Here is a 6,000-nt window from a genome sequence, read left to right as displayed (position 1 = left end):
AGAAACGCTGTGTCCGCGAGTGGCCATGCATCGCTTTGTTGGGGAAGGCGGGCACAAAGCTGCTGGCTGCGCAGCTGCTGCAGGGTCAGGGAGCATTTAGCAGAAGAGCTGCTGCAGTGGGCTCTGGTTTCCTGAGTCACTGGGCTTTGGCTTGCCGGGTGGTGTGGGTGAAGCCCAGTGGGCAGCTTGGCATCACACAGCTGCTCAATCCCTTGGCCCAGTGGGGTGGTGGAGAGAATCTGAAGGGTAAAAGTGGGAAAGCGTGTGGGCTGAGCTCAGACGGTTTAGGAGGTAAAGCAAGAGCTAGACGCCTAAGCAAAGCCAAAGAAAGAATTCCTTCACTCCTCCCCTGCTCTGCCAACCAGACGTGCCTTTTTGGGAAGCATTCTGCCTCCCTGGGGCTCGGGTTACCACAAAACGGCCTAGCCTTGTACTGCCCTCAGAAGCATAGAATCGTAGCATATTGGCTTGCTTGATTTCAGCACATGTTTCACCCTTGTGGATAACCTGCGCGGTAGCTCCCACAGTTCAATCTACCCCGGGGTCGCCAGCCCATTCCAGGTGTTGCAGCCCTTCCTTCATGGCCTGAAGTGTCACGGGCCCACCCAGCTAGGAAGAGTTCACCCTTATGTTCCCAGTCCAAATCTGTCTGGAAAGTTTGGGCAGCCTCACCCACTTGTTGGTTGTTTTGACGTTCCTCAGTGGCCCGACTCATGGGTACTTGGGCATCTACATGACGTACCTTTATGACTAGTTTCCTGAGCTGGTCAGCAATATCTTGCCACAATTCAGCAGCAAGGATGGGTTTACCTCTGTGCTGCCAGCTGCGGTGCTTCGGCTCTTTTCACCACCAGCACCGAGCACCTGCCACCATCCATGAGTCCGTACAGAGATAGAGTACTGGCCACTTTTCTCATTCGGCAATGCCTAAAGCCAGCCGGATGGCTTTTACCTCTGCAAATTGACTCGATTCACCTTCCCCTTCAGCCGCTACTGCGACTTGTTGTGTAGGACTCCACGACGCAGCTTTCTGCCTTCGATGTTTTCCTATAAGAGGACCAGAGCCATCGGTGAGCAGAGTGGAATACCGCTTCTCCTTCCCTGAGAGTTCCTTATAAGGCGGGGCTTCTCCAGCACGTGTTACCACCTCTTCTGGTGGTCTCGGACGGCAACAAACAACCATGCGGCCGCTCTTTCAAACTACCTGCCATGGGGAAGAATCGGAAGAAAAAGGCAAAACTTGTGGGTTGAGCCAAAGGCGGTTTAACAGAACAGCAAAGGGCACAAGAAAACACCACCAACAACACGGAGAGAGGAATATACAAGCACTATGAGAGTGACCACCGCTCAGCCAGGGAGCCGGGATGCCCCTGCCCACTCCCAGGGGGCAACTTCCTGCCCCCTCCCCTGGCAGTTCAGTTCCAACTGGGCATGGCTCTCATGGGATGGAATACCTGTGCAGTGTCCCTGCCGGAGCCTGAGGAAAGTTAACCCTATCCCCGCTGGAACCAGGACAGGTAGCATTCCAAAGCCTTTGCTTCGGGCCAGTTTCTGATTGCTTCTGCAATTCCTGGATGATTGGGGTTTCTTATTGGAGCCAACTGTGTGATTAAGGCAACCCATTTACTGCAGATAGTATTAGTGTCATGATGAGTTGTAGGAACTTTACCCTTGAACAGCCAGCCCAATAGTGGTAATCGGGACACCATGAGGAACCATGCTTTACTACCAGTGACTTCCAAAGCACCTCTAACTCTTTCATATGCTGCCAGGATTTTTTTCTGAGTTGAATGGAGCGTAGTTGGCCTCACAGCCCTCTTATGCCCGACTCCAAAATCCTAAGGGTCGACCTCGAGTCTCCCCTGGTGCTTTCTGCCAGAGGCTCCAGGTAGGACCGCTGTCCCTGGCTGCAGCGGAGATCACGTTCTTAATGTCCTGTTTTGACTGTTTAATGCCACGACATAGAGGTGACTTGCTGAGCATCCAGTAGGAAGAGGGCAATGTTAGCAGCAGCAGGAGGTGGCATGAGAGCTGTGCTATGGCAGAGGTGCAGGCACAGGGTCAGGCCTGAAGACACTCCCCGAGGAGCTGGTGCCACAGAACTGATCATGCTGGACACGGAGAACATGGTGCTCAATCATCAGTGGGAAATGCTGCCGCACCTTCCACCAGCTTCCACCTTACCAGATTGCATTGTCCCAGATACCTTCTTCAGTATTCACCTGAACTATACATAGGGACTCCTGCTGAGTTCCGACTGTTCGAGGCCACCAAACAAATGCTGCAGATGCTGACTTTTTCAGGTACAGGTCGTTGCCAGGTGCACGTTGCTGGATGTATTACAACTATTGTAAGAAGGCTTTTTGTGTCAGAAAGTTGTTCAAGCACCTGCTCCATGAGCAAGATATTACTGCCATGTGAGATGTGAATATAAAGTGAACAACATTTTGAAGGCAATTCTACCCCCTAAAAATAAACTCATCTTCCATTCAGATAGTTTTATTGAGTAAGGGAAAGCAAATTTGGGATCACTGACATCAAGTCTCAGAAGCCCCTGCTAATTATGAACAAAAAGAGACAGGAAACGATCTCTCATGAGGGGCCATCATTCTCTGCAGGGTTAAATTTTGTTTACCCCCAGAGATTTGTTAAGACTTGTCCCCAGGGGCGTGCCTTCATGGTAAAGGAGCCCTTTGAGACTTCTAGCTTCTGATAAGCATGGAAAATTAGACTGATGAAGTTGGGAGAGAATCCACCTGACATCCCAACATTAAACAATTGATTCTGGGTCCATCCTGTTCCAGAAAGACAGCACAGGTAAGAAACAAAAACAGGGAAAAAATCAATGCAATTAATATTAACAAAGCATTATCCTGAAGATTTTTGCAATTCAGGAACAATTGTGCATTTTTTGGTCTTTGTTGTTTAGGTTCCTATCTGGAAGGCTGAGATTATGGGTTTGGCTTTTTTTTTTTCATCTTGCTGCACAGCAACTATTGCAACAGGCAGAGCCCTTTAGGTTTTGTAATTTTGAACAAAGGGTCACAGTGATGCTTTTATTTGTAGTAATATTCTGAGTTGCTGTGCAGAGCCAGACACCCACTTCACTGTATACTGTGTCAGAATTTGGATTTGTTGCCCAAGTTCCTGTTGTTGTGGTTTATGTTCTGTGGGACTCTCAGGAGTACCCTGACATACAGCTGGCAGCTGACTGGCTGCTACATGTTAGGCATTTGTTACAGCCTCTGCCAAGCTTTTCATTCTACTCTGGTTTGGGAGTTTTGTTTGTATCTGAAGCAGATTTGGCTTCCACTTTCTGTAAACTGCAGGTTTAAGAGTTGATGAGGATATCGTTTCTCTAAAATAGTAATAATATAAATAATTAATAGCTCTGATATAGCTGATTTAGCCACTTATTTTGTATGTAAACTGTTTCATAAATTCTTATATGAATTTAAGTCTTGCGGACTTAGTAAAGACCGTGTATTGCAATTTCTGTTTGCTTTTCCTAATTTATGTTCTAAAAACCCTTAGACTTTATGAATTTAAAAGTTTTTTCTGTCTTTTGGGGTGGCACACTGTAAAGCAAAGGTGTAATCAGGTCTTTCGAAAGGGGTCCCTAACATGGGTACACACCACACCCTGTGTTGTGGTTTAACCCCACCTGGCAACTAGGACCACACAACCGCTCCCTCACTCCCCCACCCCACCCCCCCAGTAGGGTAGGGAGAAGAGGGAGAAAAGGAGGGGAAAGGAAAAAAACTTACGGGTTGAGACAACGACAGTTTAATAGAACAGTAACAGAAGAGGAAAATAACGATAATAGCAATGGTAAAAGAATATATGAAATAATGTGATACAACACAAGTTTCTCTCACCACCCGATGATCGGTTACCCAGCCTGTCCGAAGCAGTGATTGTGAATCCCTGTCGCCTGGCCAATCCCCATTCATATAGTAAGCACAATGTCTGTAGTTTGGAATATCCCTTTGGGCAGCTTATCCTGTCTACGCTCCCTCTCCGCTTCTGTGGGAAGCAGAAAAAGTCCTTGACTAATATAAATGTTATTTAGCAACAACTAAAACAATATGTATTACCAACATTCTTCTCATACTAAATCCAAAATACAGCAGCTACTAGAAAGAAAATTAACTCTACCACAACTGAAACCAGGACACCCTGAAATAACAATTAACAGTTTAAGTTTATCATTGGAGGGAAAGGTGTCTATATTGACTATAATGATCTTGTGGTGTTTGAAGTGTAAAATACATAAATAATCAGTATATCAATGAATATTTCCTGCTCTCTCCCTCAGGATAGGGCATAGCAACTGTGTGCATCTCTGTCTGAAAGCAAGGAAGGGATGTATTGTTCAGTTATTGGTAATATTTTACAGGGCTTTACTGCAGTGCTTCATATTCCTGTCTGACTGTGAGACTTCCACAGGACATTCCTCCAGGGTGGGAGATATATGAACTCTGAAAAGCACAGCAACGCTTTTTGATATAGGTATGCATTAGCAAACTGATTCAGATGCTTATAAGGCATTACGTTAACCTGTCAGAGGACTGAACATGGCCTGTTCTACAGCTATGTATGTGGAGTGATTTCCACATTTGAATTAAGGCTAGAGGAGTCTAGATCAAAATTTTTCACTTACGGTGTTAGTGCTATAGTCTGAAAAGAAAAGTAGGATTTGGTTGCTGCGGCTGTTGAGTTTTGGGAAAATCACAGTCCTTTATTTGTAGGGCAGGTGTATCCTGTGGACGTTGATCAGCAAGAATACCTCAAGGGCTGTAAGCTTATGACTGTCCAGCCTGGAGATTTCAAGTGGCCATAGGAAGGAGAGAATACAGATCTTGGGAAGTACCACAGCAGTACTTCAAGCATCTATGAGAATATATTAATGAAATGCTTGGCTCCAATGGTGTAGATGAGAGATTAGAAGAACCATGCTTTTGACCTTTAGTGCTTACCTACTAAGTATAACAATGGTGTTTTCCTCTCCTTGAGAAATGAAGAGCTAGCAGAGGTCTCCACAACATCTTACACCTGCAAGAGGCCAAGTGGGAAGTCTGAGTTGAATCCTCTTATTGAAGAGTGCAAGAACCTTTGGGACACCAGTGAGGGCCAGAAATTAAGTGGCTGCAGCCCAACACTGCTGCACCGTGAAGTGGGGCTGATTACAATACACAGTGGTTCATCAAGGTCTCCTTGTGTCTTGAATTCTGCTTTATAATTAAGCTTACTTTCATCTAACCTACCCCTGCCAAAAGGCCTGGGATGCAAGATACACTGTACTTCACCTTTTCTAGAAAAGTTTTTAGTGGAATTCCTGCAAATGTTGAAAGTAGCATTCAGTGCTTTTCCACAGATATGTGTAATTGTTAATTCCCCTGCAAAGAAACCTCCTAGACGTCTTAGAAAATGAACCTGGAGGGGCCCTCAAGAGGCTGTTCCAGAATTTGCTGGCTCATAGCAGCAGAGTCCTAGCCTCCTGCTAAACTTCCTGACTTGAACTCAGGGCCCTGCCGACAACACCAGCTGCTGCCTGGAACTGGCCGACAAAGCTCTTCATCAAACAGCGTAGCAAGTCATTTTTTTTCAGGCTTTGCACACTGGTTATGTTTCGCAGAACTTTTGTTCATCTTTCCCGCCCTCCTTTGAATTGTCTCCAGTTCCAGGTGGTTTCCATCTCTCCTGAAGCACGATGCCCAAAGCGGGGTGAAACCATGTGACTTTACGAGTGCTACATAGATTGAAAGCATAAACTCAGGTATGTCACATATTACATTCCCATTTGTACTGTGAATTCAATGTCATCCTTGTACTAGTGCATCGTCTTTTGTGCTTTTAAGACTGAGCCATGATTCTGCATCCAAATATCACAGGATTTGAGACCTGGATTCAAATCCAAGCTTTTGAACCTGAAGCTGTTCAAACTTTGCAGCCTCATATGGTCAGACGTTTTGAGTTGTTTTGGTGGGTTTTGTGGTG

The sequence above is a fragment of the Rissa tridactyla genome, chromosome 4 (assembly GCF_028500815.1).
Source record: "Rissa tridactyla isolate bRisTri1 chromosome 4, bRisTri1.patW.cur.20221130, whole genome shotgun sequence".
Taxonomy (NCBI): Eukaryota; Metazoa; Chordata; class Aves; order Charadriiformes; family Laridae; genus Rissa; species Rissa tridactyla.
This window is presented reverse-complemented; position numbering follows the sequence as displayed.